Source organism: Pseudorca crassidens, chromosome 4, assembly GCF_039906515.1.
Source record: "Pseudorca crassidens isolate mPseCra1 chromosome 4, mPseCra1.hap1, whole genome shotgun sequence".
Classification (NCBI taxonomy): Eukaryota; Metazoa; Chordata; class Mammalia; order Artiodactyla; family Delphinidae; genus Pseudorca; species Pseudorca crassidens.
The window spans coordinates 65,174,117-65,198,877 of record NC_090299.1 but is presented as its reverse complement, the minus strand read 5'-3'; the positions used below and the strand labels follow the sequence as shown (position 1 = coordinate 65,198,877).

Sequence of the window (24,761 nt, the reverse complement as noted above, 5' to 3'; positions counted from 1 at the left end):
GGCCTGGGCAGCTCTCATCTGAGGACATTTTCCCGTTATAAGGGAATGCAGACATGTGGGAGAAAAGACTAGCCAGGGATAAGGTTACCTTTTGGTGCAGACAGACGCCGAGGCTTATGGAGGGGTTATCATACCGGGATGCATCGCCTTGGGTGTCGACACTCTGGCCCGCATTCCTCCCTGCCATCTTCTCAGATAAGAGGGAGCGCGAGTTCAAGAGGCCCCAAAGCCTCTGCCTGCAGGGGTCGCTCTAGGAGCGCGGCCCGCCCCCTCCTTCTAGGCCCCCGCCCCCGGCCCCGCCTTTCTCGGGATCCGCCCCCGCCCGGTTGGGCTCCTCCAGCCTCTCCGCGCAGCCGCCGCCAAAGCCCGGAGAAGTGGAATCTAGCCGGCGCCGCTCTCTGAGCGGGACTCGTGGAGCGGCACTGGGCATGCTCAGTGGCCAAAGCCAGTCCTGGTCTCAAGTAGGAAGCTCGTGCGCTGTACCCGCAGCTGATCCTGGCGCTCCTGGCAGGGCGAGATTGGAGCAGAGCTGCCGGGCGCCGGAGCCGAGGCGAGCGCCGCGCGAACCGCCGGTGAGCCCCGCTTTCTACCTTGCTTTTGCTCTCGACCCCGGGGCGGCCCGGGAGTACTGGTGAGAGACCCGGGCAGCGGCAGCAGCTTGCGGCGAGTGGCTGCGCGTAGCCGGGGCGGCTGCTCCTCTCCTCCCGGCCCCGAGGGCTGCGCGGCCACTGCCGCTCGCCCAGCCGCAGCCACAGCTGCAGCAGCTGCCACCGCATCTGCAGCGGGCGTCTGCTGCGGAGTCCCGTGCGCCCTGCGCCCGCGCCGCAGGGCTGGGTGGCACGGCGCCCGCGGGCTCACTCCTTGACTCCTTCCCTCTGGCTTCTCGGCGCCCTCTTTCCATCGGCAGCCGGGGCTTCGCAGGGCCTGGGGCGGGGGAGACAGGGTTGGAGGGGGTGCTGGGCGGGGGCTGCGGAAGGGAAAAGTGAGGGTGGGCGCCGGCGGGGAAGAGCGCACACCCCCTTGCCCTGGCACCGGCCTCCGCTGTGCGGCTGGGCTCTCCCCGTGCGGCAGCGCGCTCCTGCCGGGGAGTTGAAGACCGAGCTGGCTTATAGGGGATTCAAAGGGGGAAAAGTTCATTTCCCCCTCGGAGGCAGGGAGCGTTTTAACTAGAAAATGGCTGTGCGAAGGGGACCGAGTCAGGGAAGCTGGTCCTGAAATCCCCTCTGCTGCCCGCCGGGCGGAATGGAGGGTTGAACGCTAGAAATGACATTTGTGCGATGAAAAAGATTGCTGGACGGAGGGAGGGGTGCGGAGTCCCATAGAAACAATGAAAGGTGATCTTGATGTCGGCGGTGAGGTCTAGAACTGAGGGGTCAGGGGCCAAGGGCCGAAGGAGCGTGGGACCTGGATTTAAAAAAATCATACATTGAAGAAATCAGATTTAGAGTTGTAGTCGTTTTGTAGTCAAGTTCAGCGCTGTTTAGAGCCATGACTGTCCCAGACGGTTTTGGATGGATTGAGTGGTTGGGGAGGACCAACACTGAGAGGAGAATAAGGTCAGTGTCGGAAGCTCACACAAGACTGGGCGCAGGTTTTTTAGAAGTCCCTCAGTCACTGGCTTTACATTGCGCCTGATGACTTAGGTAAAATACTTAAAGGATTATCATAAAATGATGCCAGCAGTGCTGTTTGAATTCCAAGAAATGAAGAAACTTTGTGAGGTTGGCACTGGTTTGTCATTTGTTTTAATATTTCACTGATTTAAAAAGCAGACAGTGGCATCCTGATCCGTTATTCTGGATTTGGTTCTCTAAAGTCTTTGGTTTATTTTTCTTGTCATGGATTTATACTTCAAATCTCGTCTTTAAATGGCCATGATAATTAAGAATATCTGAATTCGGGTAGATGGCCTTTCAGGAAGGGGGATTTCTTTATGAAGCCGCTTTGTTGTGTTTTCAGTTTGTAGCTTGAAAGCAGTTATTTGTTCAACAGTTGTTCATCGTAACTTGCACAGTCCTAGAAAGGGCACTGTTTTGAAAGGATGACGTTTGTCAGGAGGATGAGGAACGTCCACGCTGGGGGAAATGCTGAGAGAACACAGGTGGCAGTAGAGTACAATGGTCCAGTAGTCAGAACACCTGGGGAAAACAGATGGCAAGGTTTCTATAGCTGTCCTTTGGTCATCGGCTTACTATATGACCTCGAAAAATGACTCAGGGTCTTCCTAGGCTGGGCTTGGTCTAGATATTTGCTCAGGGCCTTTGAGAAAGAACTCTAAAGTTGAGATCCTTTTCCAGGGAAGGTGTTTACTTCTTTCATTCTCTCTTCAAAAGGATACTTTTAACTAAGTAATTCATCTGCAGGGAGCCAACAGGGTCCCCTTTTCTGAAACTTTTATAAAGTGGTAGTGGAAAAACTTGATGAGCTAAAGTGTGAAAGACTGGCTTTTTACAGTTAACTGGAGTAATAAGAATACTGACTACAGAATCATCTAGGAAAAGTCTACTAAATAGTGCAAGAATCCACGTGTACAGAGATAAAATATTTTAAAACTTAACTCTTTTTATGTCATGTTTCAACTTTTTGATGACTTTTTTTTTTCTGCCACCAGAGAAACAAAAACAAACATCAAGTTCTTTTTTTTTTTTCCTCTCTTTTCTGTTACAGCAGGAATTAATACTGAAAGGCTTGCCATTGTACTAGAACAGGGTTATGTTGATTACCCTAATTTCAGGATATCTAAATTTGTCTTTTAAGAGAAATGGAATGTTGTCTCTCTGTGCCTTCTTCAGTTACAGTTTTAAAATATTCAGTACCCTGATGATATAACCCCTGAACTTTTCCAGGGGCATAGGACAGACTTTTAGTAAAGTATTGTAAGAAGATATTACTACTTATGTGGGTGATGGTTATTTTCCTATCCCAAGTTAAGGAAAATAGCATTTGTTCATTATTTACTATGTGTCAAGTCTGATATTGAACTTCTTATATATCTTATGTGTCAGCATCTTTGACATAAATGTCAGTTTCCCAAGAAAGTCCCTCTGAGGAGGTGGACAGTCCTTTGCTTGTACAGCAATAGAACTTCAAAGTTTTATTTTATATGAGACTATCTTCAACTGTTTTCATTATTATTCAGTAAGCATTCTCTTGTATAACATATTTGTTATTTAGAATTAGACTTGATTGGAACAGCATGTCTTCAAGATGATTTGAATGTTTTTAAGAAGCCTCCATCCAGGTTTAAAAACTGTTTTATGTTCATTTATTTTCAACAACGTTGTACTACCAACAAATAAGTGTAAGGAAGGCAAGCCCAGATTACCCATTTTAATTTTATGTGTTATTAGTGCATATTCTGCATGTTGATATGTGTTGATGGCGTTTCTTTCGGTTGAAATAGTTTGTCAAAGGCAGAGTGACAGATTCTCCATAATAAAGGGTCTGGTGGGATTTGACCCTGGGCCAGGGTCGTCCACTACTTAAATTTACTGTGTGACCTTGGGAAAGTCAGTTCACTTCTTTGGATCTCAGTTTTCCCATATGTAAAATGAGAGCGTAACAGTAGAAAGCACCCTCTGGGTGTCTGTTGGGCCTTCATGTCCCAGTCCAGGGGCCTGTGATGCATCCATTTGGAAAGGGGGACTATAGATAAAACCTTAGATGAAGCCGATTTTGTTTCACTAAGTCTGGCCTGTCCTGCTTTGTGGAATGCCCTTCCTTTTTTTTGGCCAATTCCTACATCAGTTCTGGTTTTTATTTGTCAAAGGATGGTTGTCATAACATTAACTCTTTGTGGCGCTGCCAGGTTTAGGTAGGAGATAAGGTAATGATTAGATTTGGGTAGAGCACCGTAGTAGATATTTGAAACTGTTTTATGGCATCTTCTGAGGAGACGCTCTGCTCTTGGGCATGCAGGTAATCCAATGAATAAGTCTCCTCTGGGGCTGTAGAGGAGGCCGCCCTGTACCTTGGCTGCTGGGGCCTACCCATGTGAAATCTGGACAAACTTTTCCCATGTCCCTGTCCTGTCGATTCAGCTGTTGATCAGAATTGCCGCCCTTGGTCTCTGGAATAAAATTATCATTATCAGTTCATGTTAGCACCATCGCTGTGTTGAGCAGGTGCTGTATTGATCTGCTGCCGTAGTAGCAGGAGTGATGGCTGTCGGGATGCAGCTACGTGAACTTTTCTTTTGGCAAGCCATGATGATGGGGCAGAGAGCAAAGGAAACCTGGTGTTTGTAGTATACTTTGCTCTTAAGATGGTCACAAAACTCAGCCTCATTAACGTTTAAGTGAGGCAGATGAAGAGAAGCCAGAGTTGTCAACGTTTAAATAAGTGATAATAAATAGTAAGTCTAGAGTTTCTGATCATAACTAGGCTCCAGTGTTGCTGGGCCTGTGGTAGGAGCGGGGCAGTAACTGCGAACACCAGGTGAGAGCTGGAAGAGAGGAAGGACATGGAGGCTAGAAAGTCAAGTCGTCACAACTTGGCAAGAAGTAAGAAGCCTTGATCGGTTTAAAGGTATCAGAGGCCATTGGGTGTAGAGTTACAGGAGACATTCCCTCTGTACATAACCTTATTTCCATAATATTTGGATCCTACCTAGTCTTCTAAGCATTGAACAAATGCTAGGGCAGGCATTACTTTTACAAGCAGGAAAAAAGTCACAATGTATCACTTATTGGTGTATAAAATGTGCAGATTCATATGGACAGCTATGGAAAGAGAACATGCGAAGAATAAATGGTATGGAATTATGGATTAAGGTTTTTCTTTATTGTTTGTGAATGATTTGGTCATTGTAAATAAAGCGAACCATTCTACCCTTTGCCTCTTGTGAAAATCTTGCAAAATTTTGTCTGCTAGGCGATAACTGAGGTTTTTGCAGTGTAACTCTCCTGGAAAGTATGCTTCAGGAATGCTTGGAATAGGAGGCAGAATGGTTTGTTTTGATTTTTACCTTTCAAGTTGACTAAAATGACTGCACTTTTGGAATTGAGCTAGGAGAAGTGTGTGCTTTGGAGGACAAGGTTGGGGAGAACTTGCAGAGCTCCAGAGAGTGAAGGGAACCTCTGTTGTTGAAGAAGGAAGACTTGGCATTACCGGTGGTATGGAATGCAGCGTTCCCCAAATCGCTCCCCTATGAATCAGAGCTTAGTTTCTACACAATATGAAAGTAACTGAGTGTCTACTATGTGCACGTCACAGTGCCAGGGCTGTTGTCTGTTGGTGAGGTTTCCACTCTCCTTACCCAAGTGATGATGATGGCAGTGTAGTGAATATTTCAGAAGTGTGTTCACATTAGATGTGTCCTTTTCTCTGAGATGATATCATTCGGATATGGGGTAAGATTTCTTGTACAAATTGATGGGAATATTTTTATTTGGCAGCTTAATGGTCCATGAAATTGATAAGTCTGGGAATCTGGGCCTGAGATGTAGAGAGCTCTGCCCTCAGGATCAAGTTGAATAGTGGAGGCCAAGCCAAACTGGAGCTTCTGGGTGGGCTGATGGCGCCTCCAGGCCTTCCAGGAATGTGGAGTCATTGGTACAGACCCAAGGTCCTAGGAGCTGAGAAGAAGCTAATTTTGAAAGTGCTCTGGGAACCAGCGAGTATTTTTGAATTATAGCCCAAGACTGACAAGGAAAACGCCAAGATGAAAGATGAGGTTCTGAGAGAGCAGAAAGGACAAGGGACTGAAATGTGAATTTTAGCAGGCTGGGCTGTGAAATGACACATCTCGGTTTTTGTTTCTTTGCATACAGGTCTCTGTTTGCCCAAACAGCGTGCTTTAGCAATTCAGGATTGGTGATTCTAGGAAATGCTGATGGAGTTACAGCCATAGAACCGGGAGTTGTGTTATAGCCATCTTGGTTTGGATCTCTGCAGTGCCATGCCCTCCAGGGTGAGCCTTGATAAGTCGCTAGAGGAAGTTTAAGAATAATTTGCTCATGGAATTGGTATTATTCACCTTAGGTTTGAGTTGCTTTTAGTGGGTGGGAGGAGAGGAAAAAAAAAAAACCCAAATTATTTTTGAGTTTTAAATAGTAGCTTAAGAAAATAGGTAATGTATTTTCAGATAATACTTAAAAAATCTGTGCTTCGTAATATCTGGATCTCACTGGTCGTAATAATAATATATTATTAATATTGTGGATCTCTTTGTGCAAAGAGCTTTACAGCTGTTACCCTATTTAATTCTTACAAAATACTGTAGTGCTATTCCTATTTTAGAGATAAGGAAACTGAGGTCCTTTTCACTAAAGGCTACACAGTGAACAGTGATGCTTGCCTTGGAACTGTAATCAACACAGAGGAGTCTATGGGTTGCTGAGGAACTGCCAGCGTGAAGAAATAACATTTATTAATTAAGGGCCACCTCTGCCTGGTGCTATACGGGAAACATTTCACTTTGTCTTTTGGGGTACCCTCTTTTTTCCCTTTTTATAGGTGAGGAAAGTCTGGTTCAGAAACATTAAAGGACTCACCCAGGCCCTAAACAAAGCCTGTATTATTATTTCCACCACAACATGAAACTTTCCTAGATTCAGCCTTGGGGAGAAGGTGAAAATTTCTCCTTTTGTCCATTTTCAAAATCCCGTTAACCCAAATCTGCATATGCTTAGTGGTGGAGCTGTCGCCTCCAGATTATGGCCCCCATGTGCATTTCTTTCGTCTGAACACAAATTGAATAGTTGGAAAATCCAAATATAATTTCTAAATATTGTCTGAAACTAAGGGTTGCTGTGTTGAATCTCTCTGGGCGGATTCCGGTCTAGGATTATTGCTATTGTGAATACAATACACCAGAATCTGATTAGTTGTCACATGCCAATCATGAGGCAGTGTTGGGGTGACAGAGGCCTTTGATGACTTCAGAAAGTTGATGTGAGGATTTCAGGGCCTCTCCAGCAGCGCTGAGGCTCACTTGAGACTTCTGGCTGCTAGAGAGAGGATGGTGGGTACCCCTTTCTGGGAGCATCAAACTCCTGCTTGATGGCTTTGTTCTTACCTTCTGATCTTCATTTGGTTTCCCAAGTAGACCTTTGTCCTGGGCAGTAGAGTCAGGCAGCAGACCTGCCACATTGAGTGTCTTTGATTTGCTGGGCAGTACTCTGTATCAGTGGAAGTTATGAATAAATAGAATTTCCTTACGAGTTAGGTTTCCTGAGTTGGTTCATTCTTGAGTGAACAAATACAGCTGAATTTTTGAGTAGAACTGAGGCATGATCTGGACTCACAGTGATCTCAGAGGGGCATAGATACTTCGGGAAACACTGATTCAACGTTGCCTTCTGAGCAGAGCCTCTTATCCTCCCCGATAACCAAGTTTTATTTTTTATACCTTTTCCAGGTCACTAGTGCAGACGGACATGCATTCATTTGGGTACACTCAGAAACTTCGGCTTCGTTTGTCCATGCCTTTGTTCAGCAGATGTTTGTTGAACACATACTTGGTGCCAGGTACAGTGGGAAGTTCAGGAAGACAGAAAGGAATGTACCAGCGTGTCAATATAAGGTGCTTCAGTAGAGGCATGTGTGTGAGGCTCTGAGGGAGGGGAGAGGAGGGAGGCCTTACAGTTATAGGAGCCGTGGCAAAGGACTGTGGCGGAACCCGCTACAGAAAACCCTTCAGCTGTCTCCTTTTCCATTTTTCTTTGGCTTAGTGGAAGTGTTGTAGCCTGCTTCTTCTATCCAACACCTAGGATTTGCCTCTGCTTCTATAAAGGACCTAGAGATTTGGCCTTTCAAATCTCTGTAGCTCTCAGAGGGAGCAGTTTTGCTCTCTGGGGAACATTTGGCAGTACTCCCTGGAAACATTTTTGATTGTCATGATTATGGAAGAAGTACTGCTGGCATCAAGTGCGTGGAGGCCAAGGATGCTGCTAAATATCTTGCAGTGTGTGCACAGGACAGCCCTGTGGGGAGGCAGGTGAAATTTGGTGGTTACCAGCCAGACTTTTAGGATTCCAGTACTGCTCTGCAATTTCACAGCCATGTGATCTCGGACACCACAGTTACACTTGGACAACAGAGTTACACAGTGCCTCAGTTTCCTCATAGTGTGGTAGTTATGAGGATTTCGTGAGGTAAGGTATGATAAGGGCTTACGGCAGTACTTGGGGGGGTTCCCTGGTGGCCTAGCGGTTAGGATTTTGGTGCTTTCACTGCTGTGGCCCGGATTCAATCCCTGGTCGGGGCAGGCCGTGCGCCAAGGCCAAAAAAAACAACAGAAAAACCCCAAACAAGCAAACAAACAAAGAAACAATACTTGGCATAAAGTAAGACCTTAACAGCTATTATTATTTTTAGTTTTAAGCAGCAACTTTAACTTTTGTCTCCGAAGAGCTTGAGTTTGGAGAATCCAGGACAGCTGAGCTTATGGTACCGCCTCTCAGTGTGCTTTGGGGTAAGAGCTGACCATTGTTTTTATTTCTCTTGTTCCTTTTCGGCCATGGGTTTTATTTTCCACTGTTACCACCTCTTGATTCTAGGGCTTTCCTTTGCCTTTCATCCATTTTTTTTTTCCCCCAGGGACCCAAATTTATGCCTTTAATGAACCTTCCCCCTAGAGGGCTGAGAAACATATTTATGATTTTCCTTAGCTCTGTCTATTTTGGGAATGGTGAGAAAACGGGAAGAAGGTCAAGGGAGATGTTGCATTACTTCCTGATTGTCACAGCTCCCTTCTTTATCAAATTCCATGCAGGACCGAGAGGCAGGTGGTACCGTCTGCTTAGTAACCCTTCCCTCTGCGCCCACCAGCTCCACCCCCAAGTTAGGTGCCTGCTGTTTCCAAAATATCCTGTAATTGGGTCACAGCATTATCTGCCTGCTGGAGATCATTTCTAAAAATCAAAGTAAAGACTCGGTCTGTCTCAGAGGGATTTGAAATGGCTCTGTCCTCTACCTCTGGGCTTTGCAGAGTTGTTCTGAAAACAAAAGAAAGCGGACTTGTTATCTCGATTAGGTGGCAGTCTCTCTGTGGCCTAGAGCTGTGTCATATTTTCACTTGCACATGCACTCAAACCATGGTCCTTTCTGACTTTCAGCTGGAAGGTGAGCTTGTGGACTCCACACAACAGATCAAATTTACTGTTGAATTTTTATCACGTGATTGACTTGTAAAGGTTTTCCTTCAGTGTCTTGAATGGTATCAACAGACTAGAGAAAACTTAAGTTCAGTTGATATAGGTTTCTAATTTCCTTCCCCATGACACTGTCCTCTCTCCCCTGAATGAGAGCAGTGGCCTCTCAGTGGCCTCTCGGCTTGTCCAGCTCCATTCAATCAGTTTGGCTTTCCAAGTGCTGGGCGCCGTTCCAAACGATGCACATGGAAACTGACTGGGACGGCCACTGCCTCTGACAGCTGAAGAACTAGCTACGGTAAAATGCGATGTGTGCTTCCCAGATCAGCAGCTGCTCTGTTTGGGTGTGGGGTGTGTGTCAGGCAAGCTTCCCAGGAGAAGGGATGCTCCATCTATCCCACCGCACACCTGGCCCCTCCGTCTCTGCCACTGTGTCAGGCGCCCCTGACTCCCAGCTCCGAAGCGTGCCTCCACTTCCTTCCCACCGCTCTTGCCTCTCACCTAGGAGTCTGCAGCTCCTCCTCCAGGGCCTCTCCTTGTTCTCAGCAGGGTCTCCGAGGTCATCTCTTGAGATCCGCAGGCCTGGGCACGCCCACCCCACCCGCAGGGGCTCCTCGCCGCGCTCAGGAGGAAGCCCAGCTCCTTGGCACCGCATGTGAGCCCCTCATGGCCTGCTTGCTCTGCATCTCGTGCTCTGAGCTTGGGCCTCACGGTATTTACAACACGACAGTTTTCTCTGGCCTTTTGTCCTATTCCCATCGCCTGCAACCATCCCTGCCGTCTGTGTGCTCTTTACCTGCTTGACTTTAGTTCCTCCTTTGGGGAAGTAGCTTAATCATCACCCACCTCAGTGTGCGGCAGGGTGACCTGAGGGCTCTTTAAAACACACACGGCCGGCCCCACCCCAGGGCTTCTGATCCCATAGGCCTGTGGTGTCTGTAGCCTGATGAAAGCTTGCAGTTTAATGATTTCCCAGGAGATGCTGATTCTGCTCATCTGGGGACTGCACTTGGAACATGGTCACCCAGGACAGGGTGACTGGTTCTTCTCACTCCCACGGTGAGCTCCCTCACACCCACTTACATCCCACCTTTGTTAGCACGCAGAACTGTAACCGTTTACTTCCCTGGCTCCTTTTCCAGTCCATAAGCCCTGGAGGGACAGCACTGTGGCTTCTTCATCTTTGTGTTCCCAGTGTTTTGGAAGTCCTGGGTGCTTGATTAACATTTGTCAAAGAATGAGTATGTGAATGAACAAGAATGTTATCGTTGGAGGTTTTGATAAATATGCCCCAGGACATTTTCAGCAGCTAGTTTTCCTGAGAGTTGATCCCCAGATATGGTGGTATAGGCTTATAGTATGATGTTAATGGGGTTAACATAAGAGCCGATTAACTCTGTGGTTTTTGTGTCCGGATTCTAGAGAAGTCTAGGGGAGGGGCTACCTTTAAACCCATTATTGTTTCTGGAATGAATCAAAAATACATTGTTTTCTTATAGTGGCTCAGGATGAAAATATGTGTTCACAGGAAATGCAGATGTCATTTAATTTAGCCACAGCATAAGCATGGCCCCTTTATTTGAAATAATAAATCATATTGAACTGAAATTAAGTATAACCAGATGTTTAATCATTTCTCCAAGCCAGAAGGAGGGATAGCCAGAATACTTCATTTCCTTATTCATTCTGCAAATGTTTATTAAGCACTTACTATGTGCCAGTGGGTTTGAGGGGCATGGCGATGATTAAAACACTCTCTGCTGTCTCTGTGGGAGGGTCTGTGAAGAAATAGAGACGGGTGATGTGATGTAAAGTGCCTAGTGGGTTCCTTTAGATCAAGTGGTCCTAGTATGTGACTATTAAGCTATGTCCCTAGTGGCAGTAAGTGATGGCCATGTCAGGATCATGGAGAGGAACAATTTTAGGCCAGGAGAATGGTACAGAGGGCCTCACTTTAAAGCATCTCTTGGTGGCAGGAAGGATAAGTTAGGAGTTTTGGATTAACAGATACATACTACTATATATAAAACAGATAGGGCTTCCCTGGTGGCGCAGTGGTTGAGAGTCCGCCTGCCGATGCAGGGGACGTGGGTTTGTGCCCCGGTCCGGGAAGATCCCACGTGCCGCGGAGCGGCTAGGCCCGTGAGCCATGGCCACTGAGCCTGCGCGTCCGGAGCCTGTACTCCACAACGGGAGAGGCCACAGCAGTGAGAGGCCCACGTACCGCAAAAAAAACAAAAAACAAACAAACAAACAAAAAACAGATAAACAACAGGGACCTACTGTATAGCAGAGGGAACTATATTCAGTATCTTGTAATAACCTATAATGGAGAAGAATCTGAAAAAGAATACGCACATACACACACGTATAATTGAATCACTTTGCTGTATACCTGAAACTAGCACAGCATTGTGAATCAACTATACTTTAATAAAAAAAAAGATACTCAAGGAACACGCCCCCCCCCAAACGAAAAAAGCTCCTTAAGGAGCCCTAATGATCCTGCAGTCCTGAAAACTGGATTGATATCTCATTATTATTGTGCCTGGTCATCGGTCATCCACGCTTCGGCTCCAGGCTTGCTTCCAGGTACTCTAAAGCAGTGTTTCTCAAAGTGATTGGAAACCCGAGTGATTGGAAATATATTGTGAATAAAGGTTTCTGCCATTAAATTCAGAAAATTGTGTATACCTACTCTCCATCAGCATATTTAAGAAGTCCTGCTGAAACGAAGTTTGTTAACTTCCTTTAACCCCGCATTTGCCTGTGGGTGCATCTTGCACAGTCTCTTGTGAACTGGTGTTTCTTGGCACACACCTTGGACAGCCAGCTCTAGAAGTTCTGCTTTGCATGCCCCTGAAAGAACATTGCACGTGAGGCAGACTTCTCTGCTCACCCTTCAGTGTTTTCTCATCCTTGTGGAGGACTGCAGGATCTTCAGTGGGGACAGCATTTCTTTTATTGGTTTTCCTCATGCCTGATCAGTGGATCGGTCCCACTGGCTTGGGTCCAAAGATAAATGGCATCTCGAGCCGGAGAGATCATTGCTCGCGTGGTGCATTTAGGGGAGGAGCTGGCTAACGGAGAGTGGTTTTTGACTTGAATTGTTGAAATTATGACTTCATTGCATCTTTCGGATATCTAGACATTGTCTTGGAGGCCAGCTGACTCTAAGTGGACAGAGGGAGAGAGGAGTGACCAGCTGGAGTTGCTAAGGCTGAGCATTAGGTATGAGAAAAATAAACTTGGGGTCAGACTTGTTTAAGCCTGTCCTGGGTTTTTGCTGACATTTTGGAATCTTCCCGACTTAAAAGAATATTGGCTTTTAGATTTTTTTCTGTTGAGGTGTGTTTAGTTTTGGTCCTACGTGCGGTCAGAGCTGACGGACTAGGTCTGTCTTTGTGAAGAATTTCATTCTCTGATCATCTTTATGGTTGTAGTTTGGCATGGAGGGCAGGAAATGGACTAGGTCGGGCGAGCTCACTGAAAATTTTCATTTGAGGGAGAGCCCTGGATGAGTCTTTTTGAAAGAATATTTGCATAGATAGAATAATTCAGAGTAAAAGAGTGTTGGTTCAGTTTTCAGGGATGGGAGGAGGCCCCTATCCTGTGCTGCTGATTTTTAATTCTTGGGGCAACTCCCAGAAAGATGCAGTAGGACTTAACTGAGAAGAGGGTTAAAAGAAGCTGCAGATATAGATGGAATAGCCCCCAAAACCCTCCACCCAGGGAAGGAGCCAGTGTGGAGCACAAGGAGAATTAGGGCTGGGGGTCCCTGGGGGTTCCTTCTAGTTCTGGGAATTTAGACTTTGAATGTGCAGTGATTGGTGCTTTTGGGTCCCCCTTGTCAGGGTACTCTTCTTGGCATTGGTGCTTTCCCTAAATGGGACAGTACATTTAGTGTGAACAGTAGATGTGTTGCATACCATTACTGTGGTCAGTATCTCCATGTCTTCAACCATCTATTATCCCGAATTTCAGGGGGAAAAAAAACCCCGTGTTTGAATTAATCGTATTGCAATGATTTGAGCAGAAAATGTATGAGCAGTGGTGCAACAGAAGTAACACTCACCACTCTTATTCATGAGACTTAGCAATTGGGTCAGTGTCGTTTTCTAAAAATGTCTTTTTTTCCAGGACTTGAGGTTATTTGTACTAAAATAAATAGAGGAAGTCTTGCATTCCATCTACTTAACATATAATGGTCTCCCGATCAAAGCCATCTCCTGCTGACTTGAGTTTTATTTTAGCTTAAGTCATTTTCCTTTACTGGTACCAGATCGTGCTGTTATGTGTATATTTTACAAGCTGCAAGTAGAAATAAAAAGCAAAAATAAGATGTGGCATTGTATTGAATTTTGTCTTTTTCCCCCTTTTGTTCTGAGAACATGTGGCTTACAAGAAAAACCAATAAAGATAGACGACTGGGGAGAGTGTTGATTTGTGGCATTATTATCTTTATTTCTTGTAAAGAAAACAGGATTTTCATTAGATGCTATTGTGCTGTTTTCCATTGAGAGAGATAATAGTGGGATGGATGGCCCCATTCAGAGTCTATATACATTTTTGCTTAACATTTAAATGATTTTTGTATGAACATTTGTAAAGGTGTTTCTTTCTTTCTGCAGCACCAGCTATTAAACAGTGTGGTGCTATCTTGCCCAAAACAATTTCCTTCTATAGGAGAGCTCGGTGGATACACATTTTTATGAAATCACATTTGCTTTTCCTTAGTGTTGACCTTGAAAGCTAACTTTTGAAATGCTTGCAGATATATCCTTTTGATAGATGGTTAGGTCAAAGGAGGATACCCAATGTGATGTGATTTTTTTTTTTAACATCTTTATTGGGGTATAGTTGCTTTACAATGGTGTGTTAGTTTCTGCTGTATAACAAAGTGAATCAGCTATACGTATAATACATCCCCATATCTCCTCCCTCTTGTGTCTCCCTCCCACACTCCCTATCCCACCCCTCTAGGTGGTCACAAAGCACCAAGCTGATCTCCCTGTGCTATGCGGCTGCTTCCCACTAGCTATCTATTTTACGTTTGGTAGTGTATATATGTCCATGCCACTCTCTCACTTCGTCCCAGCTTACCCTTCCCCCTCCTCATGTCCTCAAGTCCATTCTCTACATCTGCGTGTGATGTGATTTTAAACATTTCATTTGCATAAAGCAAAAGTTCGTGGGAGAATGAGTAGAAACAAGTAGAGATGTTGGGGATGACTCTGCTGGCTTTCCCTCTCTTCTTCCCCAGCCACCCTCAGTGTTTCTGTATCCTTTTAGCAATGAGTAAAAGGGAAAAACATAATTCTCATGTATTCATTCTTAATTCATCTAAAGGATGTGCATTTCAGGGGTGTTTCTTCAAGGAGACTAACTGGGAACGAAAGAGAACTGGTATCATGTTTAGTGAAATAAACCGGTCACGAAAGGACCAATATCGTATGAATGTCCTTATATGTGGTGCCTGGAGAAGTCAGGTTTACAGAGACAAAGTGGAAGGTGGTCGCCAGGGCCTGGAAGGAAGAGGTCATAATGGGGAGTTATTGTTTAATGGGTTCAGAGTAGCAGGTGGGGAAGATGAAAAAGTTCTGGAGATGGATGGTGGTGATGGTTGCACAGCACTGTGAATGTGCTTAATTCCACAGAACTGTACACCTAAAAATGGCTAAAATGATAAATTTGGTTATGTACACTTTACCACAATTAAAAAAAAGGTTTAACCCCTCCCCCCCCCCAAAAAAAGAGAACTGGTCCTGTGTCCTCACCAGCAGAGGTACCGTGACCCAAGGACTTCTGACTTATTGTCAATGTGGAACCTGAAGGAGGAGTTAATTTGCACTGGACTGAAGCTGCTGGGGCAGCTCTTCTGATGTCTGTGCAATCTGCCCCCGGGGCTGAGGCTCTGAGATTGTGCGGGTTCCCAGGACCCCAGGAGCTGGGGAGGGTACAGGTGCCACTCAGCTGAACCTGATCCTCAACTCCTGTGTTTTCAAAAGCTTTCTTTAGTGTAGGACTAACACTGATCCAGACAAGTTTGAAATCGTGAAGTTTGAAATTGGGTATGCTCTATGTGGGTTTGAAGTTTGAAATTGGGTATGCTCTGTGTGGGTCATGTTTTTGGTCATGTATGTTACTGACTTCTGCTTTGAAGATGAAGCGATTTGGTAAAAATTAATCTTCATTGGGATGTCCTCAAAAACTGTGGCACCTTTCCCATGTATTCTGTTGAGTGTGCCTTCATAGCCAAGCGACCAGCTGGCCTCACCCTTCTTTTGCCTTGTCCATTTGTGGTTCTAAAGAGAGCATGGACTTCAGATCTAGACAGAGCTGAGTTTCACTTTGGGCCCTGCCTTGGGATAGGTGGATATAGGTGGGTGCCCTGCCTGAGCCCCAGTTTCTCTCTATAAAATATCTAGAGTGATACCTACCTGGGTGGGAGGGTTTCCTGTGATAATGTGAAAATGTGTGCTATAAAGTGATCAAGATATTTACTGCCTTGATTTCCTGTTGTTGAAGTCGTTGGTAGGTGGACCAGGATTTTAGATTAACTCCACATCGGTTACTGTGCTGTGGAAGATGGTCCTTGATCAAAAACTTACATATGTTTAGTATTAAAATATTTAAACAGATAATTCTTTTAAAGAAGAATGATGGGGAGATATTTGTAATTGGTAGTAGGTTTTTTTTTTGTGTGTGTGGTACACGGGCCTCTCACTGCTGTGGCCTCTCCCGTTGCGGAGCACAGGCTCCGGACGCGCAGCCCCAGCGGCCACGGCCCACGGGCCTAGCCGCTCCGCGGCATGTGGGATCCTCCCGGACCGGGGCACGAACCCGCGTACCCCGCATCGGCAGGCGGACCCTCAACCACTGCGCCACCAGGGAAGCCCGGTAGTAGGGTTTTTTTTTTTTTTGCGGTACGCGGGCCTCTCACTGTTGTGGCCTCTCCCGTTGCGGAGCACAGGCTCCGGACGCGCAGGCCCAGCGGCCACGGCTCACGGGCCCAGCCGCTGCGCGGCATGCGGGATCCTCCCGGACCGGGGCACGGGCCCGTGTCCCCTGCATCGGCAGGCGGACTCTCAACCACTGCGCCACCAGGGAAGCCCCCCGGTAGTAGGTTTTTAATGCTTTATATTCAACTACATAGTCTTGGTGTTGACTGTTACCTCCCCCCTCCCCTTTAAGTATCTTCAGAGAATGTGGATGACAGTTCCTCAGTGTCTTTGATGCCTCATATTATAGTTTAATAGGTGTGGAAGACCTACGGGCTGGGATTTGATGCTGGATTGGTCTCTATCAGCAAAAGTTACCTACTTTTTCTCACCTGAAGAGGATCCTGTAGAGATTATAAGGGTTAATGTTTATTGGGCACCTCCTGTGAGACAGCAGCCACTGTCTGTGATGCACGTGTTAACGTGGAGATCATTTGGTCCCATGCGCCTGTGAAGTAGCTGCTGTAGTTATCTGCAGATACAGGTGGGGAAGCTGAGGCTCACCCAGTTTGTCCCAGGGCACACAGCTAGAGCAGGTGATAGGATTGGGCTGAGTGTAGATTATGAGGACAGAACTCGGCATGGGGAAGGCACTCGGTAAATGTGAATGCAGGTGCTTGAGTACACACACATACCCTTTAATTGATATTTCCCTGAGACACAAGAGCGTTGCAAAATCAGGAAATATCCTGGGAAAGTAGAGAGAGTCTAAGGACCAACCAGCATGAGAAAGCTCGTGTCAGAAACACAAACTGTGTTTGGTTGTAATTGTAGCTGCTTTGCATTTCTTTCTAATTGTTGTTTTAAACAAAGAAAATGTCTATACTCTCTGTAGTGTGATATATACTTTCAAAGGATTGTAACTGGGGTTGTGATATTTTTCTTGAGGAAAAAAATCAGTTATTTCTTTAATCATTGAGCATTCTGTCCTGAGAATGCGCTCAGTATAATTAGAGAGGATAAGCTCCAGCCTCCAGGGGTGAGCAACTGGCGGTCTTGAAATGTTCTGTAAACGTATTAGTCTGAAAATTGCATTTTAATGCAGTGTACTAGCAAAACTGAATTTTACTTGCTAATTTATTCCATGTTAATAGTGACCTTTTTCTACAGGAAGCCTGTTACTTTATTAAAAAAAATATATAGGTCATTTGTTTCTTCCAAAATAATTGAACGATCTTTTGGAATAACCTGTTAGTACTTCCACTTCTATTTGAGTCAGGATAGTGATGGAATACAAGAAAGCAGATAGAATTTCAGGTCAAGAATTTGATTTTAGGAAATATCATTTTCCCTATGATGTTTGCTTTGACTAGCTTTGGTGTACTGTGCATCCTGACTTAAATGCTATATTTTGATCTTTAAAATGAGTTAAGGCAACTTTGTGGTCCTTTTTGCCATGTGGGTGATGCTAGTATAATAAAATGTATTCATTGAATTAGTTATCAATAATGTCATCTAAGAAAACCATCTTAATAATTCCTGAGTAGTGAGTTGGTTAACAATTATTTATGCCAGAGAATTTCCCCAAGTCTGTTTTAATAAACAAATAATTTATTTATTTGGCTGTGCTGGGTCTTAGTTGCGGCACACAGGATCTTTAGTTGCGGCATGCAGGATCTTTTTTTTTTTTTTTTTCATGCAGGATCTTTAATTGTGGCATGCGGGCTCTTTTAGTTGTGGCATGTGGGCTCTTAGTTGCGGCATGTAGGATCTAGTTCCCTGACCAGGGATCGAACCTGGGCCCCCTGCATTGGGAGCATGGAGTCTTAACCGCTGCACCACCAGGGAAGTCCCTAAAGGGCCAAATTCTGAATTAGCCTGTTTTGGAAATTTCTGGTTGTTTCCTTAGCATACAGAGAAAATCAGGCTTCCAGTGTGTGGTAAAGGTATTTCACATGATTAACAGATAAAGAAAGCACAGTTGATGTAGGGTGCATGTGCAAGTTTGACATTAGACTCTGGAGGTATAGGGAAGCTATCAATGGGAGAAATTTGAAACACACCTGTTTACCTGCATAGTTGTGTACTTCATTTACATGTTTCCTTGAGGGCTAATTTTTGTTAATAAAAATTTGAAGGCCGCATGTAATCTTTAACTGTTAGCTGTAGGCCCCAAAGAATCAAAAGAAATGGATACCTCTCTTAAGAGTTTTAAAAGAGAGTATCAAATGATTATAGGTCGCTATTATAGAATATTGTTTGATGATTGTTCATTGGTCAAAATTCAGAAGTATTGCCTTAATGGAAGAAATGGAGAGAGAAATGAAGAGAGTGGGAAGGTAAGCAGATTATAAGTATTTTACTTCGAATTTTTCTGGTATATTAACTGGCTTCCATTCTAGGGAAATACTTGCTTTTTTATGATAAAGTTTCTAATTTACTTAAAATATGTTTACATTTTGATTGTGTTCTGTTTACCTTGTATGTAAAGAAACGCTTGAATCTCAAACATTTAACCCTTGAATCTCAAACATTTAACCACTCCCCTCTGTATTCAAAAGAGTGATTTGAGAGCTAACAAATTTTGCACCAATCAAGAGAATTAACTGGCTAGAAAAACGGAGTCATTTACCTGCATCTGTGGAGTCAGTTCTGTATAGGGTATTTGTTACCTTTAGAACTGTGTCTCTCCCCTTGTGCACCCCCCACCCCCAACAAATACCTTGAAGTCTTAACCTCTGGTACTTGTGAATGTGACCTTATTTACAAAATGGTCTTTGAAGATGTCAAGTTAAGATGAGGTGAAACTGGTGTAGGGTGGACGCTTAATCCATTGTAACTGGTGTCCTTATCAGAAGCGAAATTTGGGCATAGACACAGACTGGGAGAATGCCACGTGAAGACAGAGATACACAGACACAGAAGAAAGATGACTATGTGACGATCAAGGTTACGCCAGGGCTACCAGAAGCTGGAAGAGGCTAGGAAGGATCCTCTCCTAGATGCTTTGGAGCGCGCATGGCCCTGCCAACACCTTGATGTCAGAATTCAAGCCTCTAGAACTCTTAAGAGAATACGTTTCTGTTGGTTAAGGCACACAGTTTGTGTTTGTTCCAGCAGGCCCAGGAAGCGACAAGACTTTATAGAGTCAGACTGCTTAAGTTTGAATCCTGGCTTCACATTCTAATGTTGTGGTCTTGAACCTCAAGTTATAAGGCAAGCTATTTATTTATTTTTGCGGTACGCGGGCCTCTCACTGTTGTGGCCTCTCCCGTTGCAGAGCACAGGCTCCGGGCGCGCAGGCCCAGCGGCCATGGCTCACGGTCCCAGCCGCTCCGCGGCACGTGGGATCCTCCCAGACCGGGGCACTAACCCGTGTCGCCTGCATCGGCAGGTGGACTTTCAACCACTGCGCCACCAGGGAAGCCCATAAGGCAAGTTATTGAAACTCGTGGTGCCTCAGTTTCCTCATCTGTAAAGTAGGACTAAAAAGAATCCCTTCCTCATGAGGTCATTTTGAAGATAAAGTAATCTATGTTTAATACCTTGGCAGTGCCTGGTGCTATTACATGTGAAAAATTCAGTCGTTTAAAAAACTATATAGAAATGATTTTTGATCCTTCAACAAATATCTGTTGAGCTTCTTTTTTAATGACAACCCTCATGCTAGACAGTGAGTGTTCAGGGTGAACCCTCATAGATCCTTTAGAAAGAAGATTCCACGTGGCATCTTTATGGGCAAGAACTGGCTTTGACCTTTCCTTGGACCTTGGGAAGCCCAGTACAGGACCTATGAACTGCGCAGTCAGTGAGCATGGAGCCAGACTGCCTGGGGTCAAATTCTGGTTCTTGCTAGCTTTGACCTTGGGCGATAACAGAATCATTAACGTTCTCTGCCTCCACATCTGCAAAATGGTGACAATAATTGTACTTTTGTCAATAGGGTTATGGTAAGGATTAAGTGAATTAAAACACATGAAGTGCCTAGAATAGTAAGCACTTAATAAATGTTGTTGTTATATTATTAAATAAACCCAGAAAGCTTTCAAACTTGTAAATTAATTCATTTGTTTGAAATTTATTAAGTGTGGAGAATTCAGATATGAATCAGATACAGCTCCTTTTCACATAGAATGAATAGTTAAGTCAGGGAAGATTAATTCACTTACACTTTGATGAAATAGTATATGAACAAAGAAAATGGTGGTAGAAAGTAGAAAGAGCATGATTAATTCTCAGGGTTTCAGAGTATCAGGGAAGGTTTCCCACATATGGGTTTTGGAGGTTGAATAATTCTCAGGGTTTCAGAGTATCAGGGAAGGTTTCCCACATATGGGTGTTGGAGGTTGAATAGGAGTTTTCTAGGCAGCAAAGGAAAGAAAGAACATTAGGGGAAATGGGAGTAGTATATCCAAAGACATGGAGTATTACCACCATGGCATGCACAGGAGATACAGCCAGTGGTTACTCATAGTGGTACAAGAGTATAGGTCCTAGAGCCAGGATTCAAATTCTGCCACTTACTGCTGTGTCTCCTTAAGCTAATTTCTTGACCTCTCTATGCCTCTGTATTTTCATCTTTTAAATAGGGATAACAGACTTTGGGAGGATTAAATGGGCATATTAATTTGAAGTGCTTAGATCAGTGCTTGTCCAAAGTAAGTGTTTTAAAAAAAGTATTGGCTCTAATTAATGTTATTACTCTTCAATTTGCTAAAAGAAGACAAGGGCTAAGAGGGTTCCCTTAAGATTCTTAATCGAGTTCAGCGATTCCTGTGGGCTTGGATAAATGCTGTACCCTTGGGTCTGTATACTCTCTTGAAACAGCTTTCACCATTTGAACATTTGGGTTAGGAGGTGAAAAAAATACATTGTTTAAGTAGAGGAAAAAGTGATTAAAGGAGGCCAGACATTGGCACAAAACTTTGTGCAGATTGCTGATTAGGCAAAATTAAAAGAATAAACCAGCATGTTGAGCCAACATGGTTTTGTTTTTAGATCTGGTGAACCACCTGTATCTTTAAGTGATCAATTTAAAGATGGTTTGGTTTATTGTTAATTGTCTCCAAATTAGCCGGTGACATCAGTCTGTGTTCTGAACCAGGGTAAGTTTAGAAAAACCATCACTGGAACACAGCCCATTGGTGGTGCTGCTAAATTGGCAGGTGTTTAGAGGTGAAAGGAGGCGTGTGGCCTCGGGATTTCTTTGGCTACACTTCTCAGAGCTGTGATGACAAATGCATGAATGATTTCAGCTGTGGTCCAATCTACTTTTATTTTTAGTTTCTAAAGGGGGGTGTCATTTCCAGTTGTGGTTTTCTTTGATCATGAGAGTCAAATGTACTCATTATGACAAGACTTAGGCAGAAAGAATATAAAAAGTAAACCATCACCAGAAATGTCAACATTTGGAGATAATAATTGTTAACACTTGGGGTAGAGCCTGCTAAGCCTCTTGCCACTTGCAAAAAAATTAGGCCTTTCTCGACTGCAGGGGCAGTAAGGCCAGCATTGGACACAGGGCAGGCTGGTGAGTGAGATTTTTGGGGAGATGTTTAATTAGAAAATTCAGGACAGGAACAACATAATGATGATCATGGAATTGTTTTACACTAAACTAGTTAAAAATGTTGGTGAAATAAGTCGCTGAAAAAAGGTTATATTTACTCACTAAGCATTTTTAAAAATAAATTTATTTAGTTTTATTTATTTTGGGCTGCATTGGGTCTTTGTTGCTGCACATGGGCTTTTCTCTAGTTGCGGCAAGTGGGGGCTACTCTTCGTTGTGGTGCGCAGGCTTATTGCTGTGACTTCTCTTGTTGCAGGGCATGGGCTCTAGGCACATGGGCTTCAGTAGTTGTGGCTCATGGGCTCAGTAGTTGTGGCGCACAGGCTTAGTTGCTCCGCGGCATGTGGGATCTCCCCAGACCAGGGCTCGAACCCGTGTCTCCTGCATTGGCAGCAGATTCTTAACCACTGCGCCACCAGGGAAGCCCATCATTAAGCGTATTTATTGAGTGCCAGTGAGATGCTAGGGATACAGCAGTGAACACAGCACAGCAGATAAAAATCTGAGCCTTTGTGGAAGTTGCATCCATTGTCAGGATTATAGACAGTAACTAAATCAAATAAGTAATTGATATCATAAGGAGGAAGTACTGTGGAGAAAAATGAACCAGACCAGAGGGATGGGGTGGTAAGGGGAGGGTGAGAAGGAGGGGATGTGATTTTATTTTATTTTTTAAATTGAAGTAGAGTTGATTTACAATGCTGTGCCAATTTCTGCTGCACAGCAAAGTGACTCAGTTATACACATATATGTATATATTTACACACATTCTTTTTTTATATTCTGTGTGATTTTAAATGGGGGGCAGTCAGGGAAGGTTTTACAGAGAAGGTATTTGAATCAACACTTGAAGGAGGTGAGGGAGGGTGGCCTGTGCTGTGCATACTTGGGGAACGAGTGTTCCAGGCAGTGGTGTTCGAGGAGCGGGAGGGTATCAGCATGGCTGCAATGAGGGGAGAAGGAGTGGATGGGATCAGAGAGATGAAAAGGTGGGGTGAAGGGGTGAAACATCCCACTAGGGCTGGTTGGGCCATTGGAACAGCCTTGACTTTAATGCCAATTAAGATGTGAAGCCACTGGAGGGTTCCCAGTCAGGGGTAACTGTTACATTTCACAAGGGTCATCTGGTGGCTGTATGAGAATAGATTTTAGGAGTGCTGAGTGGACTCAGGGAAATCAGTCCAAAGATGGTTGTGGTAATCTGGTTTGAGAGATGATGGAGAGTTGGACAAGGCCAGTAGCGGTGGGAGTGACTGGATTCTTAGTATATTTTCAAATTGGAGCCAGTGGGATTTACTGATGGCTTGAATGTGGGGTGTGAGAGAAAGGGAGGAGTCAAGGATGATTCCACGGATTTTAGTCTGAGCAGCTGGAAGTATGAGGCTGCTCTGAACTGAGATGGAGAAGACTATGATTGAGTGGAGCAGGCTTTGGTGAGGGAGTGTCAAGGTCTGAATGTGTCCCCACACCAAATTCTTATGTTGGAAACCTTACCCACTAATGTGATGATACTAGGAGATGTGGCCTTTAGATAAGGTCATGAGGGTGTACCCCTCATGAATGGGATTAGTGCCTTTATAAGAGTTATGAGAGAGCTTGCTAACCCTCTGTGCTGTCCGCCACGTGAAGATATGAGAAGTTGGCAGTCTGTATCCTTCCTGGAAGAGGGTTTTCATTAGACACCGGATCTGCTGGTGCCTTGATCTTGGACATCCAGCCTCCAGAACTGTGAGAAATAAATTTCTGTTGCTTTAAAGCCATCACTCTATGGTATTTTGTTATGGCAACCTGAATGGATAAAGACAAGGTGGATCAGGAGTTCAGCTTTGAATATGGCAGTTTGATGTGTTTAACAGACGTTGATTGGAGATGTGGACCCAGCAGTTGGATCTAGGAGTCTGGAGCTTAGGGGAGAGGTCTGAGCTGGAGTTACAGGTTTGGGAGTATAAAGATCATCCAGAGAGGGAGTGAAGTTAGAGAAGACTTGCACTGGCAAGTTAGGGTTGGGGAGATGAGAGGAAGAAGAAGCAAAGGAGACTGAGAGGGACTGGGCAGTGATGGAGGAGTGTGATGTCTTAGAAGCCAAGTGAAGATGTATTTCAAGGGAGAGGTGTGATCAGCTGGGTCAAATCTAAAAGTAAATCACATCTCTGTATAAAACTGTAGTAATTATTGAAAACTTATGTTTGTTCTTTAGGTTTTATCTTATTTACTTCTCAGGATATACAGAATGAAGTATAAATGCCCCATTCTTTCTTCCTGCTCACTGTATGTAGCATAGTTAATAGTTAATAGTGTGGGTAACCTTCCAGATGTGTGTATTTATATATCATATTGATATCGGTGTATCTATATTTGTAAACTTTTGTCTTAAGATATTTCAAATATACAAATATCCCAATAAGTAAAGACTAATGTATTAGATCCTGAGGTGACCATATTAAAGAAATGTGACCACTTCTCTGGATGACTTAAAATTTATCTTTACTTCCTTATTATTAGAGTTCATACGCATACGTACACCTTCTTGCTTGTGTGCACACGTGTGTGTTCTCTCTCTCTCTCTCTCTCTCTCTCTCTCTCTCTCTCTCCCTCTCCCACACCTCCTCAGGCTCTTCCAACCTGCCCAAGGCTGTGCTGTATTTTTCAGACAGCTGCAGTAACAGCAGAAACGGTGGTCCTGCTCCCAGCTGGGTCTTGGGAGAGCTGCAGAATTAATGATGCAGAAAACAGCAGCCTCCACAAGGAAACGTGAAGCTTGCTGATGAAAGTAGCCTTGGGGAGCCCCAGGTTTCCATTTGGAGAGCCCAGGAATGCCAGTGGGAGAATCATCATCTAGGAGAAAGTCTGAGGCTTTGGTGTTCTTCAGTCTGTACCTCAGATCCTAGCTCTGGCACGTAACTGTGATGATGGACCAGTCGCACCCCAGTGTTCTTCATCTATGGACTGGAGAGATCAATTCCCACCTTAAAAGGTTGTGAGGTTTGTAGGTGATAATGTGTGTAGGTAAAGTGCCTAAGAGAGGGCCTATCACATAGTAGGTTCCAATTACATTCATTCTTTCCCCCAGGTCTTTCTCATCTTTTTCCTATTTTACTGTTGAGGTAATCAGTGGATGAAATGTATATTATTTAAGTAAATATATTCTGGTTATCT

The 24,761-nt window shown here is 44.4% G+C and overlaps 1 protein-coding gene across 26 annotated transcripts in view; it reads left to right on the top strand.

Moving 5' to 3' along the window:
* The first annotated feature begins 365 nt into the window (after window positions 1–365).
* Window positions 366–24,761, top strand: part of APBB2 (amyloid beta precursor protein binding family B member 2) — a 373,983-nt gene continuing 349,587 nt past the window's right edge. For all 26 annotated transcript variants that reach the window (XM_067735799.1, XM_067735790.1, XM_067735797.1 and 23 more), the window contains exon 1: window positions 366–572. The gene's annotated coding sequence lies outside the window, so the exon portion shown is untranslated. The remainder of the gene's footprint in view (window positions 573–24,761) is intronic.